At 36.5% G+C, this 24517-nt stretch overlaps 1 long non-coding RNA gene and 1 pseudogene across 1 annotated transcript in view; one reads left to right on the top strand and one right to left on the bottom strand.

The window, feature by feature from the left end:
- Nucleotides 1-24517, top strand: part of LOC106730779 — a 111166-nt gene that overhangs the window by 16518 nt on the left and 70131 nt on the right. The window lies entirely within an intron of this gene.
- LOC102505422 lies at nucleotides 5198-23525 on the bottom strand (annotated as a pseudogene).

The raw sequence follows: 24517 nt of genomic DNA, 5'->3' as shown, positions 1-24517 counted from the left end.
AATCTTTACAAATTGATTTCTAGGAATTAGTCCACTTTGTCTAGGTTGTCCATTTTATTGGTGTATAACTGTTCATAGTAGGGTTGACCCCTGAGCAACATGTGTTTGAACTGTATGGGTCCACTTACATACAGATTTTTTTCAATAAATGCGTACTACAGTACTACATGACCCATGGTTGATTGAATCCATGGATGTGGAACTGGGGATATAGTGGGCAGACTATAAGTTATATGCAGATTTTTGACTGGGTGATGGGTTGGTACCCTTAAGTCCCACATTATTTAAGGGTCAACTGTAATCTCTTAGGCTTATTTGTATTTCTGTATTGTCAGTTGTAATTTCTCCTTTTTCATTTCTGAATTTATTTATTTGGGCCCTCTCTTCTTTTTTCCTGAAGAGTCTGACTAAAGTTATGTCAATCTTGTTTATCTTTTCAGAGAATTAGCTCTTAGTGTCATTGATTTTTTTTTCTATTTTTTGTCTCTATTTTATTTATCTCTGCTCTGATCTGTTTATTTCTTTCCTTTTACTAACTTTGGGTCTTGTTTGTTCTTCTTTTTCTAGTTTCTGTAGGTGTAATGTTGGATTGTTTATTTGAGATTTTTCTTCTTTCCTGAGATAGACTTGTATTACTATTAACTTCCCTCTTAGAACTGCTTTTGCTGCATCTTATAGATTTTGGATTGTTGTGTTTCCAATTTTTTTATTACCTGGTGTTTTTTGACTTCCTACTTGATTTCTTCAGTGATCCTTTGGTTACTTAGTAGCCTATTGTTTGGACTCCATGTGTTTTAGGCTTTTTTCCTTATAGTTGGTTTCTAGTCTCATACTGTATGGTTGGAATAGATGCCTGATATGATTTCAGTCTTCTTAAATTTATTGAGACGTGTTTTGTGGCCTAGCATGTGATCTATCCTGGAGAATGTTCCATGTGCACTTGAAAAGAATGTGTATTCCGCTGTTCTGGTTGAAACAGCAGAATGTATCTGTATCTGTATGTATCTATAATTAAGTTGGTCTGATGATGACGATGGTCATTTCAGGCCAGTGTTTCCTTATTGATTTTTCTGTCTGGATGATCCATATATTGATGTAAGTGGGGTATTAAAGTCCCCTATTATTATTGTCAATTTCTCCCTTTACATTTGTTGGTATTTGCGTTATGTTTTTAGGCGTTCCTATGATTGGTGCATATCTATTTACAGTTTTTATATCTTTTTTTTTTTTTTTAGTTTTTATATCTTCTTGTTTCCTTTTATCATTCTGTAATGTCCTACTTCGTCTGTTTGTCTCAAAGCAATCTTTGTTTTAAAGTCTATTTTGTTTGATACAAGTATTGCTACCCCAGCTTTCTTTTCATTTCCATTTGCATGTTATATCTTTCTCAATTCTGTCATTTTCAGTCTGTGTGTGTATTTAGATTTGAAGTGAGTCTTGTAGGCAGTGTGTATATATGTGTGTGTGTGTGTATATCTTTTTAAAAATCCATTTAGCCACTCTGTCTTTTGATCGGAGCATTTAGTCCATTTATATTTGAAGTAATTATTGATAGGTATGTATTTATTGCCATTTTGTTAATTGTTTTGGGGTTGTTTTTGTAGTTCTTATTCCTTTCTTCTTTTGCTGTCTTCCCTTGTGATTTGACAATTCTCTTTTGTGTTATGTTTGGATTCCTTTCTCTTTTTTTGTGTGCGTGTATATATTACAGATTTTTGGTTTGTGCTTACCGTAAGTTTTATATATAGTGTGCATGCTCTCTCTGTTTCCCTCTCCCCCAAGCCATGTATATATGATTATTTTAAGTTGATGATATTTTAAGTTTGAATACATTCTAACAACCTGATATTTTTACCCCCGACCATGTTTAATGTTTTGACATTATATTTTATATCTTTTTGTTTTGTGTATCCCTTAACTGCTTATTGTGGGAAAAAATAGTTTTACTACTTTCGTCTTTTAACCTTCCCAGTAGCTTTATAAGTGTTTGATCTACCTTTAGTATATGTTTGGCTTTATCAGACTTTTTTGTTTGTTTCATAATTTTCATATTTCTAGTTGTGCCTATTGTTTTCTGATTAGAGAAGTCCCTTTAAAATTTCTTGTAAAGCCAGTTTAGTGGTGCTGAACTCTTTTAGCTTTTGCTTGTCTGTAAAACTCTTTATCTCTCCTTCAAATCTGAATGGTAAGCTCGCTAGGTATTCTTGTAGGTTTTTCCCTTTCATTGCTTTGAATATATCATGCCACTCCCTCCTGACCTGCAATGACTGAACAGTCAGCTCATAGCCTTACGAGAGTTCCCTTTTATATAACTATTTACTTTTCTCTTTCTGCTTTTAAAATTCTTTGTCGTTAATTTTTGCCATTTTAATCATAGTGTGTCTTGGTGTGGACCTCTTGGATTCATCTTGTTTGGGACTCTGTACTTCCTGGACCTGGATGTCTGTTTTCTTTCCCAAGTTAGGGATGTTTTCAGCTATTATTTCTTCAAATAACTTCTCTGCCTCTCTCTCTCTCTCTTCTTCTGGGACCCCTATAATCTGAAGGTTATTACATGTGATCAGATGTTTCTCAGACTGTCCTTAATTTTTAAAATTCTTTCTTCTTTTTTCTGTTCAGCTTGGGTGATTTCCACTACTCTGTCTCCAGATGACTGATCCATTTCTCTTTATCATCTGATCTACTATTGATTCATTCAACTATGCTTTTTATTTCAATTATTGTATACTTCAGCTTTGTTTGATTGTTCTTTATATTTTCTAACTATGTTAAAATTCTCATTGAGTTCATCCATTTTTCTCCTAAGGTTGGTGAACATCTTTATGATCATTACTTCATTTCACTTAGTTCTTCTGGGGTTTCATCTTTATTTTTTTTTTTAATTTTTAACAGACTTTATTCTTTTAGAGCAGTTTCAGGTTCACAACAGAATTGAGTGGAAAATACAGAATTTGCACATAGCCCTCCGCATCCACACATATATAATCCCCTACTCTCAAAATCCCTCATCAGTGTGGCGTATTTGGTACAACTGATGAACCAACATGGGCACATTATTATCAGCCAAAGTCCATAGTTTACATTAGGGTTTACTCTGTATGTTGTACATTCTATGGGTTTTGACAAATGCATAATGACATGTATCCACCATAGTATAATACAGAATAATTTCATTGCTCTAAAAATCCCCTGTGCTCCATCTGTTCATTCCCCCCTCCATTCCTCTCCCCAAATCTCTGGAAACCATGATCTTTTTATTGTTTCTGTAGCTGTGCATTTTCCAGAATATCATTTGATTGGAATCATACAGTTTGCAGTCTTTTCAGACTGGCTTCTTTAATTTAGTAATGTCTTTTAAGTTTCTTCTGTGTCTTTCATGGCTTGATAGATCTTTTTTTTTTACTGCATATATATTTTTAAATTTACATATATGTACTATTCATTGTTTCCAAGAACATTTAGAACGTTAGCTTTTTAAACTTCCATAGTTATCAAAGAAATAAGGCCAACCACAAATAAGAATTAACTCAAAAAGATATATACACCCTGCTGTTAACAGCAACATTATAATTGCCAAGACATGGAAGCATCCTACGTGCACATCAGTGGTTAAATAAATAATGGAGATGCAGCATATATATATAAATAATGGAATACAACTCACCCAGAAAAAAGAAGTCTATTTTGCCATTTGCGGCCCTTCATTCACTTTTTTTTTCACTTCAAAACCCAGAATTTTATAACTGGCGGAGACATTTCCATTGCATCAAAAACAACAAAACACCTAGAAATAAACTTAACCAAGGAGGTTACCTATACTCTGAAAACCAAAATGACACAAAGAAATGGAAAGATTTCTTGTGCTCTTGGATTGGAAGAAACAACACTATCAAAATGGCCTCACTACCCAAAGCAATCCACAGATCCACGTAACCCCCATCAAAATACTCACTACATTAGTCACAGAACTAGAAAAACAATTCCAAAATTTGTAAGGAACCACAAAAGACCCCGAACAGCCAAAGCAATCTTTTGTAGGTCTCTCTCTCTTTTCTTTTTCCTCTTTCTTCATTTTGTTCTCTTTTCTTACGGTTTGATGACTAGAGAAGGTCCTTTAACATTTGTTGTAAAGCTGGTTTGGTGGTGCTGAAATCTTTTAGCTTTTATCTGTGAAGCTTTTGATTTCTCCATCAAGTCTGAATGAGAGCCTTGCTGGATAGAGTATTCTCGGTTGTAAGTTTCTCCTTTGCATCACTTTAAATATATCGTGCCACTCCCTTCTGGCCTGTAGAGTTTCTGCTGAAAAATCAGCTGATAACCCTATGGGAGTCCCCTTGTATATTACTCATTGCTTTTCTCCTGTTAATTTTAATATTTTCTTCTTATCCTTAATTGTTGTCAATTTGATGACTATGTGCCTTGGTGTGTTCCTCTTTGGGTTGATTCTGTGTGGTACTGTCTGCACTTCCAGGACTTGGGTGACTGTTTTCCTTTCCCAAGTTGGGGAAGTTTTCAGTTATTATCTCTCCAAAAATTTTCTCAGGTTCTTTCTCTCTTTCTGGGACCCCTATATTGCGAATATTAGAGCGCTTCATGTTGTCCCAGAGTTCTCTTAAACTATCCTCATTCCTTTTTATTCTTTTTGCTATTCTGAAGTAGTGATTTCCACTGATCTGTCTTTTAGCTCACTGATCTGTTCTTCTGTCTCATTTAGTCTATTCTTGGTTCCTTCTAGTGTGTTGTTCATTTCAGTGATTTTATTCTTCAACTCTATTTGGGTATTCTTTATATTTTCCAACTCTTTGCGAAAAACTTCACTCCATGCATCTATGCTCCTCTTGAGTTCTCTGAACATCTTTCTCGGATAAATTGCCTATCTCCTCATTATTTCTTCTTCTGGGGTTTTATCTTGTGTTTGGCCGCCTCATATCGTCTATCTTTCTATGTGTTTGTGGATTCCTTCCACAGGCTTTGGGATTATTGTTTTCTTATTTCTAATTTCTGCCCCTAGTGGGTGAGGCTGGACTAGAGGCTTATGCAGGTTTCCTGGCAGGAGGAGCCAGTGCCTGCCCACTGCTGGGTGAAGCTTGATCCTGGACCTCTGGTGGGTAGGGCCTGTTTAGAGGCCTTTGTGGCTTAGGAAGCCTGATGACAGGTGTGGCTGTGTTCCCACCCTGTGTGTTGTTTGGCCTGAGGCTTCCCTACAGGCTGTTGGGTGGGGCTAGGTCTTGGTGCTAATGATCAATCAAGATGTCAGCCTCCAGGAAAGCTCATGTGGATTAACACTCCCAGAATGTCCGCCACCAGCTTTTATGTCCCCTGAGTGAACCACTGCCATCCCCCACGTCTCCAGGAGACCCTCCAAATCCAGTAGGCTGGTCTGACCCAGGTTCCTATGAAATCACTGCCTCTGCCCTTGGACCTGGTGCACATGAGTTTCTGTGTACGCTTCTCAAGAGAATGGGGCCTCTGTTTCCCCCAATCCCGTCAGGCTCCCAGATCCAAGACCCCCTGGCCTTCAGAACCAGATGTCCTGGGGTCTCCTTCTCTTCCCAATGCCGGGACCCAAGCTGAGGAGCCTGACGTGGGGTTTATAGCTCTCACTCTTGTGGGAGGGCCTCTGCGACTTAACAAATCTTCAGCTTGTGGGTCACCCACCCCAGGGGCTATGGGGCCCAATTATATCACGAGCACGCCCCTCCTACCATCCTGCTGTGGTTCCCTCTTTATGTTTCCAGTTGCAGAAGATCTTTTTTGCTAGGTTCCAGTCTGTTTTTGATGGTTGTTTAGCACTCAGTTGTGGTTTTGTTGTAGTCATGAGGAGAGGCAAGCTCATGGTCCTACTACTCTGCCATCTTGACTGGAACTTCTGGGGTTTCATCTTGTTCCTTTATTTGGAACATATTGTTCTGTCTCTTAATTTTTCCCAATTCTCTGTGTTCATTTCTTTATATATAGATAGGTTGGCTGCATTTCCTGATCTTTAAGAAGTGGCCTTATGTAAGAGACGTCCTATAGGACCCAGCAGCAAGCTCTTCTTGGTCACCAGAGTTACATGCTCTAGTGGTGCCCCCACAGTGGGCTTTGTGTACCCTTCTGTTATGGTGGGGCCGACTGCTGTGGGTGTGCTAGCTGGTGGGGCTGGGCCCCTGCCCCAGTTGGCTGTGAGGCCATATCATCTATCATGGCTGCAGGCCTACTTGAGGGTGAGGTAGGTTTCCTGTGTGGTTGGCTCTGCAACTTGGGGAGGTGCAGGACTGGTGCTGGCCTGCTGGAGGATAGGGCCAGGTCCCTGTGCAACTGTCTGCACAGCCCAGGGGATTCGGGGCTCGTGCCAGCCACTAGTGGGCAGGGCTAGGTCTGCTCTAATAGACTGGAGGAAGGATTCCAAAATGGTGCTTGCCAGTGCAGTGTTATTGTGGTGGAAGGACCTCCCCAAAATGGATTCTATCACTATTTCCAGCTCTTGGCAGAGTCCCAGCTGCCTCCTGCCTTTCTGGGAGGCTCTTCAAGATCAGCAAGTGGATCTGACCGAGGCTCCTTGCAAACTACTGCTTACAATTCCGGGGCTCAAGAGTGTGTGAGATTTTGCATGTGCCCTTTAACAGCTGAATCTCTGTTTTAGCCCTGTAGCTCTCCTGAACATAAGCCCTCCTGGTTTTCAAAGCTGGATGTTCTGGAGGCTTCTCTTCCTAATGCAGAATCCCTGGGCTCGGGCCTGATATGGGGCTCAGACCCCTCACTCCTCAGGGAGTACCTCTACAATTGTGATGTTCTTTCCAGTTGTGGGTCGCTAACCCAGAGGTGTGGGTCCTGACTATACTGTGGCTCTGCCCCTCCTACCCATCTCATTGTGTTTCCTTCTTTATGCCTTTAACTGTGGGAAATGTCGTCTTCTAGTCTCTAGGTTGTTCTCATAGATAGTTGCTCTGTAAGTAGTTGTAATTTTGGTGTATCTGTGGAAGGAGGGATGTTCAGATTCTTCCTACTCTGACATCTTGGCCATCTCATATTAATCTAATTCTTGTTCAACCTGAGAATCCTTAACACAGAATTTTTGGCATTAACTATCACTGAGTTGAAGTGGGCACAAGGTGGACATGTTTTAAATGAATGCTTTTAGGAAAAACATCATAGAGCAATCTGGTTCTAGAGCTGGTGTATAGGGAGGTAATAATTTTTGTCTCTCTTCCATAATAAAAATGTCTTTTAGGAATTGTTCCACATTAATTGGTTATATGAGATTGATTATATTTATAATCTTAAAAAGTATATTTCCCTTTGCTTTTTAAAGCTAAAACATCCAAAGTATCAATGCAGATGCATTCCTTATATAAAATTTGTTTCTATCATGCAGCTAAGTGGTTTATCTTCTGGAAAATAAAGAGATAGATTTATTAATCTATTTTCAGTCCTTGTTTTTTTTTTTTCCAACTTCCCAACTTTTCTTTCTGGTGCCTGTGGTTTGTCTTGAAAATACCATCTCCCTCTGCCCCAAAAGTGGTAGTAGAAGTAGTAAAAAATAGAAGACATCCCCCACCTATTGCACATGGACCCTATATATAAGCCCACTTGGCCAAGGCTGCGGAGACTCCTGGCCCCTGTTCACAGGGGAATGGGTGACCAGGATGGCATTAAACTTGGGGGCAGGTGAGAGGGGGGACCTCCAGGGCATTCTCAAATCCCTGTTCAGGTGGGGGATGGGTAACAGGGGTGGCATTACACTGGGGGACGGTTGAGAGGGATGACCTCCGGGCAGCCAATCTAGTCCTTGTGCTTCCTGGTCCTTGGTCCCTTCCTGGTCCCACCTCCATTCTTAGTCCCCCCTCAAAGACATCCTCAGTGCATCTTTTTAGATGTATTTACATTTTACCCTAAAGTAATGTGGTTTAGATTGAAAATTTATTTGAATTTAATAAATATAGAGAGTTTTGTCATAGATCAAAGAGGGTTCAAAACCAGAAATTAGTTACCTTCTTTATTGTAGAAGAACTTTACAATAAACTTTAGATGTATCATATGTCCAAAGGAAGCATATGGTGTTTTGTAGAGGGCAATTCAGAACAGAAGATAAGAAGGATCTATTGGCTTGTTTAATGTTCTCAGAGCTCTTGATATATATCTAGAGTAATTATCAAAAACATGGTCTGTGGTGCCAAACTCCCTGGATTCAGCTTGGACAAATTGCATAACCTCGCTCCTTCTCAGTTTCCTCATTGTAATGGGGTTATTGTAAGGAATATTTATTTACATAATTGTGAGCATCATGCACAGACATCAGCATTCATATACGTATATCCATGTATGTCCATATACATACATACACACTCATGTATATATAGCATTTTAGTCTAAGAACTTGGTAAGCACTGTACATCTTATTTATCTTTACAAATTAAACTTAATACCATTCCTCAAATGCTTACCAGTTCCAGATCTTTTCTCATGAAAGAGTATTAAAATTTATTTAATGTTTATATATCATAATTACAGATTTTTTCTTTTTGTAATTAAGTTCCTTGAAAGAGCTGTTTGCTCAAGAAAAGAAATTGTCAATTTGTTCCCATCCAGAAAGAATAGATAAATTTGAAATACTCTTCATAAAATGGCTGTAAGAGGCAGTAGTGCTGAGAAACATGAATTTATGAACATAGCCACATGCTTTTTTTTCTTTCAGTTTGATTTAAATTTAATATCCTCCCACAATGGAAAGTGATTTACAATGAAGAGATGAACTGGAAGGAATAGGAAAATGGAAACAAGATGTCATTTCTTTTTACTATTCAACAGATTTACCATCTGTTTTAAAATGATGTTTGACCATTTACAGTAAATGAAACAAAATGCTTTTTAAAATAATGTAACACTTTAAACAGTTTTTACTACCAAACTCTCCCTCCCCTGTGAACACATTCATCTTACTGAGCAAAGGTTTATTTAAGCTACACTTACATCTATGTTGTTTTTAGCTCATTTCCTTTGTAAAAAAGCAATTGGTGAGTTTATATCCCAGTTTAGCTGTTACAATAAAATATAAAAGGCATTTCTGTTTTGGCCTCTTGTGTAGCATTATCAAAAGCTACTAGAGTCATAGCAAAATATAGGCCAGCATAAAATTAGAAACTGCTGGTGTTTCCTTAACAGCAGTTACTGCACTTGTAGTTGTCCCTCCTCTTGCTACCAGCAGAAATCTGAAAGTCACCTCTGTGTACCAGACAGCAAACCCTGAGTGTGTTTTTTAAATAACAGCTTTTTTGAGATATTATTCACATAGCATAACATTTACCCTTTTAAATTACATAATTCAGTAGGTTTTAGTATATTCACAGAGTTGTGTAACCATCATCATTATAAATTTAGAACATATTCTTCACTCTAAAAAGAAATCCAGTGCCCATTTATAGGCCCTCATCCTCCCATCCTCCCTGCCACTCACTAGCAACCACTGACCTACTTTCTGACTGTATGGATTTGCCTATTCTGGAATTTTCATATAAATGGAATCATACATTATGTGGCCTTTTTTGACTGGCTTTTTTTACTTCACATACTGTTTTCAAGGTTTATCCATGTTGAAGCATATCTCAGTACTCCATTCCTTTTTACTTCTCAGTAATATTCCATCATATGGATACACCAAGTTGTTTATCCATTCACCAGTTGATGGGCATTTGACTTGTTTCCCCCTTGTTGACTATTAGGAATAATGATGCTATTAACATTCATGTGTATGTTTTTATATTGGACATAAGTTTTCATCTGAATGAAATAAATGGAAATTAGGTAGGTAGCTATCAGTGTCTACCATAAGAAATAGGTTTATTTTATTCCAAATGTATACTCAGTTATTCTAGCACCATATAATAAATAAAACTCTTCTTGAGTCTCATGTATCTTTTAATCAATTTCTGGACTCTCCAGTCTTTTTACTGATATATTTGTCTGTTCCTGTGCCAATAACATACTATTTTGTTTACTATATCTTCATTTTAAATTGAATTATGGTAAGATGAGCCTCCCTTCACTGGTCTTCTTTTCCAAATATTCTTGACTATTCTCATGTATTCTTCCATATGAATGTTAGTTACTGTCCCGTAAAATCCATGTATCAGTTCATACATTACTGATGTAAAATCAATGTATTCTGACTGGAATTGCATTTATATGTTAATTTGTGAGTAATTGACATCTTTATGATTTTAATTTTTCCTAGTCAAGAATATAGTATGTCTTTTTTTAAAGTAGTATTTTTATGTCATTTAAAAGGTCAAAGTTTTAATCTTAAGTAGCCAAAATTTATAAATTCTTTTTTCTGAATTTGGTAACATGCTCGAAAAGGCCTTTTCCACTCCAAGATTATAAAATATTCATACATATTTCTCTTAGTATTTTTATGCTTTAATATATCTTTAAATGTTGATACATATGGGCTTTATTTTGGAATAAAGTAATGATTCAGCTTTTAAAAAAAAGTCTGAACAGTTGTCTCGTTACTTTTATTGAATAAGCCATCTTTCTCCCACTGACCTGGAGTGCTAGTTTTATCATATATTGAATTCAGTATGTATTTGAGTCCAGATTTGGTTTTTGCAGTTTGTCCCATTTCTATACTAATACAGTAAACATTTAGCCTCTTTATACTTCTAGGTGATTTCACCAAGATGTTTAACCTCTAATTCTCTGTGAATTCAGTATTTTTCTTCCTTTTTGGGATAAGGAAAATGAGCCTAGCAAAAGTTATTTCTCAGGTGTTTGGATTTGGCAGAGAAGCCGCTTGTCCTTTCCCTAGGAACATCAGCTAATCTTCATTACCTTAGAGTGAAGATGAGCATCTGTATTAGAGGATACAGATGAAGTTCGGAGATATTTTTATGGTATTAATCCAGAGACCAAGGAATGCTTGGGTGCCCTCCTGCCTTTGGTGTCTCAGATTGAGGGAGCTATATGGAGCTGCATACAGGGGTGAGAAGCCAGTAACTCCCACTACAGAGCTCTGTTATGTTGAAGCTTTTCCTCCCTTCTACCAAACTAACATGGCACAGTCTTCAGAGGCACAGACCCCAGTAAGAGGCAGAAAAGAAGAGAGACCTGAGTGAGGAAGAAGAAGCAAATAAGGCCTAATAAATGCCTTGGACTTTGACCAATCATTTAACCACTCCTCCTAAGGGCTTAGGGGCCCAGGAAAGCCTTTTTGGGTTGGTGGCATGAGAAGATGGAGCAGAATTGTTCTCTTCCTTCAAATCTGCAAAAGTAAACCATATGCCTGCAGCGTAACCAAAATGTTCCGGAGATTAAAAATTGAGATGGGGTTGGTTGTAGATGTGGTTAGATCCAGTGTTCCCTTAGTCTTTTTGTGTTCTCAGCCTATGCATTTTCACAACTTTTATAAACCCCAGTTCCTCAGAATTTCTCACTAGAAACTTCAAGAATTACCTTTAGGGTACTTGACCTTCTAGTTGCTGGTATCTTCCCCAGTCTCTCTGAAAATATCATTGTTTCAAGATCTTTTTTGAGGTAGTCTTGCTAGGACGTAATTCTAGGTTGACAATTATTTTCCTCTCAGACTTTAAAGATACTATTCCACTGTCTTCTGGCTTCCATTGTTGCCACTGAGAAATGTCCTGTTATTTTTCATATGTTCCTTTGTAAGCTGTATTTCTCTCTAGCTGTTTTAGAATCTTTTTCTTGTCTTCAGTTTTCTGTAGGTTCACTATGGTGTGTCTTGGTGTGGGTTTCTTTTTATTTAGATTTGAATTCATTTAGCTTCTTCAAACTCAGAATTTGAGTTTCATTAATTCTAGAAGATAGTCAGTTACAATTTTTTGAATATGATCTCGTCTCTCTCCTCTCCATTTTCTCCTTCTGGAGTTCCAGATGTACATTGGACTTTTGCACTTTATTATCTATGACCCATAATTTTCCTCTCATCCTTTCCATTTCTTTGTTTCTCTGGTACATTCTAAGTAACTTCTTTGGGACTATCTTCTAGGTCACTATGTATTTAGCTGAACTATTCGGCTGTTTAATCTTTCCATTGACTTCTATACTTTCAAATATTACATTTTTTATTTTAGAAATTCTGTTTGATTCTCTAAATACTACCTATTCTCATGCTATTTTAACCAAGTCAGACTGCTTGCAGTTCCCCATATGTTGACAGTAGTTCAAGCTGGCTAATGGATATGTGGGGTATTCATTATACTCTTCTATCTACTGTAAACAAAAAAATTTTTTAATGGAGGTACTGGGGATTGAACCTAGGACCTCGTGCATGCTAAACACATGCTCTTCCACTGAGCTAAACCCACCCCTCTTTTAATTTTTCTAAATGTGTATCTACTTTTGATATGTTAAATAATTTCCACAGTAAGTTTAAAAACTGGAATGGAGGACATCATCAAATTTTAAAAGGTTGGAAACAGTTGAACAATTGGCCACTTGAAACCGTGGGAATTTAAACTGGAGCATGGAGGAGACAGAATTGTGGGACATAGAACTTTTCGTGGAATGCAGTGGAGGATTCTGAATCGGCGAGGACAGCAGGAAAGGAAGCTGTGAATGTGTGGGAGACAGGAAAGGGGACATTGAAAGTAAGGTTCTAACCCTTAGTGGGAGGGCCCCAAAGCAGTCTATTTAATTTTCCACAGGGCCTAGAATTAGAGAATCACTAAGAATCATCTCATGTACTACCTTTATTTGAACATCATGGATTGCTGATGTTTTGGGTTTAAGGGATTTTGAAAAGGTGAAAACTCTGGCTTCTGCCAGGTTAGCATCATTGCTCCATTCTGGCTAGTCTGGTATAGCTAGTTTGACCTCTTTTTTTTTTTTTTTTAACATTTTTTATTGATTTATAATCATTTTACAATGTTGTGTCAAATTCCAGTGTTCAGCACAATTTTTCAGTTATTCATGGACATATACACACTCATTGTCACATTTTACTAGTTTGACCTCTTGACTTAATTGGTTTTCCCAACCTATCCATGCACTGCCTTGCTGAGAAAAAGAGATTAAGAGGCAATGAGGAGACAATGAATATATGTATGTTTATGTGTAACTGAAAAATTGTGCTCTACACTGGAATTTGACACATTATAAAATGACTATAAATCAATACAAAAATGTTAAAAAAAAAAAAGAGGCAATGAGGAAAATAATAGTTCAGACTTCTTAGGTGACTTAATTTTCTCTTTCCACTTTCTCTCCTGTCATGAAAATTTGAAGAAAATTTTTAATTTAAAAAAGTCAGCAGAGCCCCACATTCAAGGATTTTCTGCATGCAAAGCAACCCCTAAAATATGTTCCTTGGAACCACCAAGGTTTCTCTTGCAAACATTTTAATAACATTTCTCTCTTTTAAAAGATGTGGTTACATATGTCATGTTATTAGATCCTTACAGCAATTCTCTAGGGTGAGGCATTTATTACTAAGTCATTTTATAGAAAGAGAAAAAAAAACCAGTATTTTTTTCTTTTCTTTAGTAACTTTGAGTTCCTCAGTTTGACGTCTTATTCCTGGCACGTAGTGGGGGCCCTCAATACATGCTTGTTGGGTAAATGCCATTTAAAATGTGATTGGATTTATGAGATTTTTGATTTTACATACAGTTTTCAAAAAAAATGAAATTCTCTTGGCTCCCTCGGGTATGGTCTTTTTGAGTAGAAAGAAATCTGTTTGCAATGATTTAGACAAGTAAATTTTTATTTGGAAAACTGAGTTAGAAATGACCTGGTGGAGCTGTTACCCACCCCTGGAAATATACAGTCAGGCTATCACATATAATTAACAACTTAATTGGATACAGATTTTCATTCAAGCATGATAATAAAATAATATTATGATGAAAAACTTTTAGCAGTTTTAAGGAAAAACTCCTTAAGCCATTAAAATTTGAACCAGAACAATAATAACTTCAGTTACTTTAGAATAAAATTTGGCATATGAAAAGCTTGATAGGGAGTGGCAGTAGGATTAATCACAATCTTTAGCATTTACTGAATGATACTTGAAGCTATTATAAATGGGAAAATAAATTATAATTGTATTGCTACTGAGATTAGTCCTTTTTTAGATATCTAAAACATTACAACAAAGACACACATGAGGGCGCTCTAATCAGTCAGAAACTGCAAGAGCATAAGCATTTGTTACCAGGAATTAGAATTTAAAAAATCAAAACCAGTACTACACTTATACAGATCGAAAATTAAGGCCCGAAGAGATTGTGAGTCTATACACTCAATTCTTTAGAGTAAATACATTGGATATTAAATTTTTTTTTAGAGATTGTACAGCAGTCCCTTGTCAGTGAATTTACGCTGGAGAATTTTGACTCTGATACTGGCAACTCTATTTAAAATCTTTACCCATGACTTGATATAATTTATCTACAAGATGTAGGAAGAAACTGTTATTTAGAATATTTATTTCTATGAGTTTTTGCTCCACAAAATGTTAATTGTGCTTCATTTATACTTAAAGCTCAACTGATTTCTTTGGTCACAATCCTTAGTCTTTTCCCCATTTCTGATACATTCCTAGTTTGTTCTTTGACATTCATTTAAATATAAAGTTACCAAGCTGCCTGCAGATTTTCCAGAGAGAAGGCCTATAAACATCCACAAAGATTTTATTAGAAAGAAACTATAATGAGAATATTGAATGTAGATATTTTTCACCCCTAAAAATCAGTATGTTTATGGCAATATTTGTTTTATAGGCAAATTTTTTTCAACTTATGTATTACCATTGTCACAGGAGGATTTGCTTCGTTTAGGTACCCAACACAACTTGGTCAATTTCACATTTCTATTTTTTCAAAGGGGAGTTTCTTTTCCTTAAATAATAAACTCATTTTTAAAAACAGCAAATTAAAAAGAAAAAAAAGAAACAAAACAAGACCTAGGGCTCTGAATGAGAAAGATCTCTCCCGTAAGGTATTAGGTGATGGGAAAGAAAGTATATCATGAATTTTATTTTCTGATTTGTCTTTGTTAATAACATGTACACACACACACACACACACACATTTCAGTTCAAGACATGGCTATACTCTTAATCACCTAAATTTATGTGTATTTTACAAATCAGAAATTAAGCCTCTTCCGCTTTTGCTGAGTAGGCTGTGAGCTGGATGGGTTTTGAGAGGTGGAGGTGGGGAGTAGGGACAGAGCAGAGTGAAAGGATAAAAGACAGACGGTAGGAAAAAGAGATACAGTTACAGGATACAGCAGATGGGCCGGTTTGTCCTGTGATATGTGGTGGAGCTCTCTCCTCTGTGATCTGCCTTCAGTAAAAATTTGCCTTCATCAAAAAAAAAAAAAAAAAAAAATTGAAGGAAATTAATCCTCTTCCTGTCCTTGAAAGTACTTGACAATACTATAACACAAAGCACAGGGTTTTTAAGTCAAGGATGCAAATAACATTGTATTACAAGTACTAAAAGTTGTGTTTTTATTTATGTTTTGTCACTATTTAGTTAAATATATCAGATAAGTAAAAATATAATAGTATGCATATGACTCTATATGATCTGGCCCTGCCCACCATTTTGCTTCCTGTCTTATTACTCGCCACTGAGTCATTCTATGTTAGTCATACTGGTCTTTCTGTGCAGCAAACAGCCCAAGCATCCACCTGTAACAGCAGTATTGTACTTTCTGTTCCCTCTGCCTGGAATATTCTTATTAATGAATTTCTTTTCTTTGATCATTGGAATTAAAACTCTAAGATGGCAGCGTCCTTATGTGTCTGGTTTAGTAAAGGTCTCAAAAGAAAATAGATGATATGCTCAGAATAATTTTAGGAATACTTTTTTACTAAGTGATTATTTAGGGGTTATTTACAAAGATGCAAGTACAGGGAAACCACAGAGATTACAACAGTATCCTCGAGGTGGTAGCAGCTGTGATGTCACCACTTTTAGGCCTAAAATGGCAGGAGGGATACCAGTTAGTAGAACCTAAAAGAAACAGCGTGTAAAGTTGACTCTCTTGGAAGATCAGTGACCTTGCCTGGAAAGGCAAGGTGTCCTCTCAGGGAGGGAGCCAAGAGAATAAATATCCTGATTCCACTTTCCTTCCCACTCTGATCTCCTGCCTGGGCTCCCTGTTGACCAAACCCAACCAAAGCATGAGAACCCTTTTGATGTGGTCTGTTAGATCAGCCTCTATGGGCAAAGCACGTAGTGGAGAAGGGTGAGGAGTGAACCTGGAAGGGTAAATGGAAGACATATGTCAACGGCTATATTTGTAGCACCTAGAACATTGCCAGGCACATAACAATTGTTTTAATATAACAGGCTTTATTGAGGTATAACTCACATGTCATTACAGTTCACCCATTTAAAGTGTGTAATTCAGTGGGGTTTAGTATTCTTACATACTAAAGAGTTGTACAACCATTATCATAATTAATTTTAGAACATTTCATAACCCCCATATAGAAACCCCATACCCATTAGTAGTCATTCTCATTTTATCCTTTCTCCAGCTCAAGGTAACCACAAATCTACTTTCTGTCTCTATGGATTTGCCTATTCTGGATGTTTCATATAAATGGTATCCTTAAATAGATGATCATTTATGACTGGCTTCTTTGGCCTAGCATGTTTTCAAGGTTCATTCATGTTGTCGCATGTATCAGTACTTCATTCCTTTTTATTGCTTAATAATATTTCATTTTATAAATTTTACCATATTTTATTTATTCAGTCATCAGTTGATGGGTGTTTGAATTGTTTCTGCTTTTTGGCTATTATGAATAATGCTGCTATGAACATTCATTTACAAGTTTTTATATGGACATAATGTTTTTATTTCTCTTGGAAATATACCTAGAAGTAGATTTGGTGGGTCATATGGTAACTATATGTTTAACATTTTGAAGAACTGCCAGATGGTTTTCCAAAGCAGTTTCACCATTTTACATTCCTACCAGCAGTGTATTAGGGTTCCAGTTTCCCCAAACCTCTCCAACACTTGTTATTATCTTTTTTATTATAGCCATCTTAGTGAATGTGCAGTGGTATCTTAATGTGATTTTAATTTATATTTCCCTGATGGCCAATGATATTGAGTATCTTTTCATGTGTTATAGGCCATTTGTATGTATTCATTGGAGAAATGTCTATTCAGATCTTTTGCCTATTATTTATTTATTCACTTATTTATTGGCAGTACTGAGGATTGAACTCAGGACCTCGTGCTTGCTAAACATGTGCCTTACCCCTGAGTTATACCAACCCTCACCTATTTTTAAACAGGGTTATTTCTTCTTTTTAAAACTGAGTTGTAAGTTTATATATTCTAGATACAAATCCATTGTAGATATGTTTTTAAAATTTTTCTCCCATTCTCTGAGGTGTCACAAAAACTTTTAATTTTGATAAAATCCAATTTATCTATTTTTCTTTTGTCATGTGTGTTTTGGTGCTTATCTAAGACTGCCTAACCCAGAAACATAGAGATTTAGTCCTGTATTTTTTTACTTCATCTGTTTGGGCTACTATAACAAAAATACCATAAAGAACAGAAGAAACTTTTGAGTGGCTAATGAACAACAGAAATTTATTTCTCTCACTTCTGGAGACTGAGAAGTCCAAGATCAAGACTCTGGCAGATTTGTTGTCTGGTGATGATCTGTTTCCTAGTTCACAGACTGTTGCCTCTCGCTGTATCCTCACATGGCAGAAGGGACAAGGGAGCTCTCTGCAGTCTCTTTTTTAAGGTCACTAATCCCATTCGTGAGGGCTTTACCTTTATAATCTAGTCATGTCCCAAAGGTTTCACCTCTGAATACCATCACTTTGGGTGTTGCAATTTAACATATGAACTTTGAGAGATGTGACACTCACTCTATAGCAGTTTTGTTCTACGAATGTTACAGTTTTAACTCTCACATTTAGGTCTCTGATCCATGATGACTTAATTTTACACATATAAATTTTAATAAATATTGTTGAATAAATAGTATTGTTAGGTTTAAACTATTCATAATATCCATTGTTGGTGAGGATATCTGAGAAATAAAAACTCTTACACAATATTTTTGGGAATATAAATTGGGACAACCTTTTTGGAGAGCTGTCTGACAATAGCTGTATAACTTTCAGCTTACTCTAATCCAGTAATTTCATTTCTAAGAATTTATCTCACAAGTATATAGTAGTTCTGTTAATCAGTCTCCACTTAAACAGCTCACCAGAATAACCAACACTGTAGTTCCCTCTCTAAAGTATGCTGACAGGTGCCCACAGCCCACTGAGCTTTACACTGGGGAAAAAAAAACCTGAAATGGGAACTTGTAAGCCATGTGTTTTGGCCATGGTTTGTGCAAGAAACATAATGTGAAACTATATGTAATCAGTGAACTCATTCTCAAAATAAAAGACCTTGACTCTTTGTCAAAACATTGGAGAAGAAAAACACATACATGTGTCCTAAGTTAATATAAAGCATTTAAAACATGTTGTATCAATTTTTATGATTCCTTGCTTAAATTGACTAACCAACCGACTACTGGTCCCAATAGGGTCAGATGAGATGGCTTCTACCCTACTTATTCAAGAATATTCATTATAGCATTACATAAAATAGCAGAAATTTGGAAATAACCGAATGTCACACAATAGGAGGTTGGCTAAGTAAATTATGAAACACTTAATGTAATGAAATGCTAAGCGACTATAAAACGTGAGGTAGATTTATACTGACATCAACAGATGTTTAACATATCTTAAATGGGAAAAAAAGCAAATTAAAAAGCAGAATTATAATCTCATTTTATTAAAATAACAAAAAAACCCTCTTTATATAATAGATAAAACCACACATGTGTGATAAGGAAAGAATGTAATATTATGAGTGTTTTCCTTTGCTGCTCCTGCCCCCCCAAACTTTCTAAAGAGGAAAGGTCCTTTATTTACTTGACTAATTAGCCAACTGTGGGATTAGTTTGACCAAAAACTGGAAAAGCCTTCGGACTGCTTTATTTGTGAAAAGAAAAGGGAACATAAAAGATAGGGAAGAGGAAGGAGGTTTGAGAAAAGGTGGCTATGTATGAGTTTGGGGAAAGAGATGGAATGAGAAAGCAGTTTTGTGAGGTGGAGGTAAAATAAAGTGAACACTTGGGAAGTTTTATAATGACATGCAATGTAATTTTCATATTACTCATTTTCTCGGAGGTGTATGAAGGCTTTCTATTGCTCTCCAGTGCTTTTGGAGTTGGTATTGTGTTTTTTAAACACAGATAGATGCTGATATCATATATGGATAGAAAAAAAACTCTGAAAAAAATATATACCAAATTACTAGTAGTGGTAATCTCTGGGGAGATAATTTTATGGGGGAACTTTCATTTTCTTCATTGTGTATTTCTGTAAGGTTTGAATGTTCTGAAATGAGCATGCATTCCCTTAGTTAATAGGAAGCAAACGGTAGAACTATGGGATTTGTTCCTTTATTTCGGGGCAAAAGGCTAAAGTAGTGAAGTAAAAATGACTTAATTTTACCCACTGCTTTTAGATCAAAGTTTTCTCATTGATAATACTAAAATAGCCAGCTTCCTTTATTTTTTATTTTTTTATCGAGGTATAGTTGATATACAATATTACATGTGTCAAGTGTACAACATAGTGATTCACAATTTTTAAAGACCATGCTCCATGTACAGTTATTATAAAATATTGGCTATATTCCCTGTGCTGTACAATATATCCTTGTCAGCTGCCTTTATTTTTGAAGGCACTGAATAAACTTAATTTTCGTTACAGATATTCACTCATGTATAGTAGCACTTGGGATTGTCAGCTATGTAAGTTATGGGTATGTGTGTGTGTACGCATAGCCACATACTGTTGAACACTTTTAACAACTTTAATTCATAAGCCTTTTGCAGACAGTTTCAATGACTGCTTGCTTATATATAATCTTTATCTTCTTTCTAAAATAGACTATTTTGTAGAGAAGTTTCGGGTTCACAGCAAAATTGAGAGGAAGATACAGAGATTTCCCATGTACTCCCTGCCCCCACACATACATAGCCTTCTCCATTGCTAATATCCCCCACCAGAGTGATGCATTTGTTACAATTGATGATCTTACATTGACACATCCTTATCATCTAGAGTTCATAATTTACATTAGGATTCACTCTTGGTGTTTCACATTCTATGAGTTTGGACAAATATACAGTAGTAAATAAATATATAATAATATATAGCCACCATTATGGTGTCATACAAAGTAGTTTCACTGCCCTAAAAATCCCCTGTGCTCATACTAATCATCCTCTTTCTTCTAAACCCTGGCAAAAACTGATCTTTTTTACCGTCTCAATAGTTATATTTTTTCCAGAATGTCATGTAGTTGAAATGGTATAGTACGTAGCTTTCCCAGATTGGCTTCTTTCATTTAGTACTATGTGTTTAAGTTTCCTCCATGTTTTTCATGGCTTGATAGCTCATTTCTTTTTAGTGTTGAATACTGTTCCATTGTCTGGATGTACCACAGTTTATTTATCCATTTACCTGCTGAAGGGCGCCTTGGTTCCTTCCAAGTTCTGGCAATTATGAGTAAAGCTGCGATAAACATCCACGTGCAGGCTTTTTGTGGACTTAACACATAAAAATCCTTTGGGTAAGTACTAGGAGCATAATTGCTGGATTAGTATAGTATAAGTATCTTTAGTTTTTTTAGAAACTGCCAAACTGTCTTCAAAGTGGCTGTACCATTTTGCAGTTTAAACAGCAGTGAATGAGAGTTCCTGTTGCTCCATGTCCTTGCCAGCATTTGGTGTTGTGAGAGTTTTGGCCATTCTAATAGGTGTGTAGTGATATCATATTGTTGTTTTAATTTGCATTTCCCTGATGACATATGATGTGGAGCGTCTTTTCATATGCGTATTTGCCATCCTATAGTTCTTCGTTGGTGAGGTGTCTGTTAAGATCTTTGGCCCATTTTTAAATCAAGTTGTTTGTTTTCTTATTGTTGAATTTTAAGACTTTATATTTTGGATAACAGTCCTTTATCTGATATTTTTTTTGCAAATATTTTCTCTCCATGTATGGCTTGTCTTTTTATTCTCTTGACAGTGTCTTTTGCAGAGCAGAAATTATTAAGTTTAATGAAGTCCACCTTATCAATTTTTTCTTTCTTGGATTGTGCCTTTGTTATTGTAACTAAAAAGTCACCACCAAACCCAAGGTTATGTAGGTTTTCTCCTGTATTATCTTCCAGGAATTTTATAGTTTTGCATTTTACATTTAGGTCTGTGGTCCGTTTTGAGTCAATTTTGTGAAAGCTGTAGGGTCTTTGTCTAGGTTCATTTTTTTGCATGTGGATGTCTTAGTCATTCTAGCACCATTTATTAAAAAGATTTGTCTTTTGTCCAATGTATTGCTTTTACTTCTTTGTCAAAGATCAGCTGACTATATTTATATGGAGCTATGTCTGGACTCTGTTTTCTGTTCTATTGATCTATTTGTTTGTTCTTTTGTAAATACCACAGCCTTGCTTACTGTAGCTGTATAGTGAGTTTTGAAGTCAGGTAGTGTTGGTCCTCCAACAGTGTCCTTCTCTTTTAATATTTAGTTGGCTATTCTGGGTATTTTTCCTCTCCATATAAACTAAAGAACTTGTCAGTACCCGCAAAATAATTTTCTAGGGCTTTGATTGGGATTGATTGAATCTATAGATTTAGTTGGGAAGAACTGACATCTTGAAAAAACTGAGTATGTCTATCCATGAACATGGAATATCTCTTCATTTATTTAGTTATTTGGTTTTTTTATCAGAGTTTTATAATTTTCCTTATGTATGTAATTTTCTATGTTGCAAATTGACCTTAGAAATTGTAACAAATTATTCACTCTATTTACATAGTAGGTCATGATTCAAATAAGGTATGGGAACAGGGATCTAGAAAGCAGTACTAAGGAGCTGTCCAGTTTTCTTGTTTGAAAAGGCACATCTTCTGGACATTCATTTTTTTTTTGCACAATTATGCTAATATTGTATTGTCAAAAGCACTTTATAAGAAAATATAAATATGGCTTCCAATAGGAATGTTATACCTGGACTTGGTACCGAGCTCACAGATTTTACTTTTGCAAGGAAAAACAGGCTTTCAGGTTCAACAACAATTTGTAACCAAAACTTTAATCCCAAGGATTGTCACAAAACATTACAAATGACAGCATGAAAAAAATCTTGCACAGTAACTCAAAAGTTCAGCTCTAAAATGTACCCTTAAACTGGCAGGACACTGGTATCTTGAATAGTCTCAAATTTCCCAGTAAAGAATGTTACGAAAAGCTATATATTCATATACAGCAATCACATAAGGAACTTATGACCTAAAGCAAAGGTAAACTAACTTTCTTGAAACTTAAGATTCTATACCACTGGACAACCTCTTGTCCAGTGTGAAGACTGGTGAGATTTTTAAATCTCTAATCTAGCTTAATGGTGCAGCTTTAATGTTTACCTGCTGGCTTTTATTCAGAGCAGCTTTTAGACTGCTTGTTCAACTACAGCTGCATACCATATCCCAGCTGTGGAAAGTCTTTTCACTTTTTGCCAGTTTTGTTTCTGTAATATTAATCACACTTTAGCTGGGGAGCTAGAGGTTATTATCAGTCTGTGTAAGACTAAAAGCAAATTCAGTTTTGCATAAGGGAACATTGTAAAGTAACGATTCTTGGTATTACATGCCTCATATGATCCATTTCAAACCATAGAGAATTACATCTTTATGTGTCACTGTTCCAAGAGACAAACAAATGTGAACAGCTAAAACATCTTAAAAACGCATCAAGCTTATGAAGTCTCAAACCAAACATGAATTTTTTGTACATACTCCTGTCAAATGCAGTTATTTCCTGTACACCACTCCTCTTGCAAACTGGTCTTCTGCTTCCTTTCGTTTGACCTAGATCGGCTAGGAGACTTAGAGAAAGAGAGGGTTGGCTTATGATTTCTTTCCCAAGACAGCGATCTCTCTCTTCTCGTATCTCTAGAAAGGGACCTGCTCCGGCTGCGAGAGAAGCTTCTTGGAGATCTCTCTTTCAGATCTGCGGCGGGTTGGAGGACTCCTCCGATAATCATCTCGAGGGCGACGACCCCGAGAGGGAGGTGGGCCACGATTTTGACTTCTGTTTTCACCATTGGACAGTTCCACCCTTACTCGGCAGCCACATAGTGTTCTCCCATCTAGCTCTCGGGCAGCATCCGCTGCATCTCGGGGATCTTCAGATGCAACAAAAGCAAAGCCAGGAGGGTTTCTAGCAACCCAAATACTTCGGAGTGGTCCATAATAGCCAACAGCTCATTCCAGTTCAGTCTTGTTACCATTGTTTCCGAAATTACCTACATAAACTTTACAGTCCAATGGACAGGAATCACAATGCATTTCGAGATCTCTGTTACAAGCACGGAGGCTCAAATCCACATACCCTCGGCAGGATCATCCCACTCCCCACACGCCTGACTCTTTTAGATGCTCACGCTGAACTGGCGTCCACAAAATGGCCTGGACATTCATGTCTTAATGTAGAGAGTAATAGCAAAGTTGCTAGATTCTGTCCTTACTCTGCATTAAGGTAGTGTAACATGGTGGTTATTTGTAGTAGCTCTTAGTTCTTCATCGCTTAGATTCAAATCCTAGTTTTGTGACCTTGAGCAAGTTAGTTCACCTACCTGTGCCTCAGTTTTCTCATATATGAAATGAAGATATCATAAGGTTGCTATAAAAATTAAATAAGGAAATACATACAGTGTATGTATTGCTTAGCCCCTAGTATGTAGTTTATACTCAGTAAATGGTAGCTAGTAGTTTGCTATTGAATTTTCTTTCTCAAGAAATTTCAAGCTATGTTAGAAACAACAGATAGCGATCAGCTTTACCAAGCTGTACACTGAATTCAATTTGATGTAAATCTAGTTGTGATCATAATAAGATAGTAATGTGAAAGAGTTCTGTTTGTTTGGTATTTGTTTTTTAAATTAAGTTATGAAAGGATTTCAAAGGAGCAACAGAATCAAACACATATTTACGTGGTGGAACAGTTCTCCCTTACACCTACTTCCCTGTAGTCATCAGCATTCCCTGCCTTGAGCAAAGGATGACACAAGTAAAAAGCTTTTGAATTATAAGAACCTGAACTTTTAAGTTTAAAAAACCCAAGGCCTAACAAATTCAAGGTATAGAGTTCATGCCATGAACAGTGGATTTAGAAGAATAGGTGGAATCAGTCTGCCTACTCCATCCTGGATTAATAGAGTGTTTATGAGCCCAGCAGGATGTGGGAACAAAGGAATGTTATTCATGAGTTTGTATGTGGAGTATGAGGCAATAGGCCTAAGAGAGAGCCTAACTCAGCAAAGGAGCCAGCAGACTCAAAGAGGACCTACAGCCAGAAGCAGGAAGGTACCCCAATACCTAGCAGGGCCCAGGTAGGAATGAACACTTGTCAGCTTGAATAGATGGCAACTAGAAGCCCCAATACCATGTCCA

The sequence above is a fragment of the Camelus ferus genome, chromosome 16 (assembly GCF_009834535.1).
Source record: "Camelus ferus isolate YT-003-E chromosome 16, BCGSAC_Cfer_1.0, whole genome shotgun sequence".
Taxonomy (NCBI): Eukaryota; Metazoa; Chordata; class Mammalia; order Artiodactyla; family Camelidae; genus Camelus; species Camelus ferus.
The sequence above is the reverse complement of the archived record's forward strand: the minus strand, read 5'-3'. Positions and strand labels throughout refer to the sequence as shown.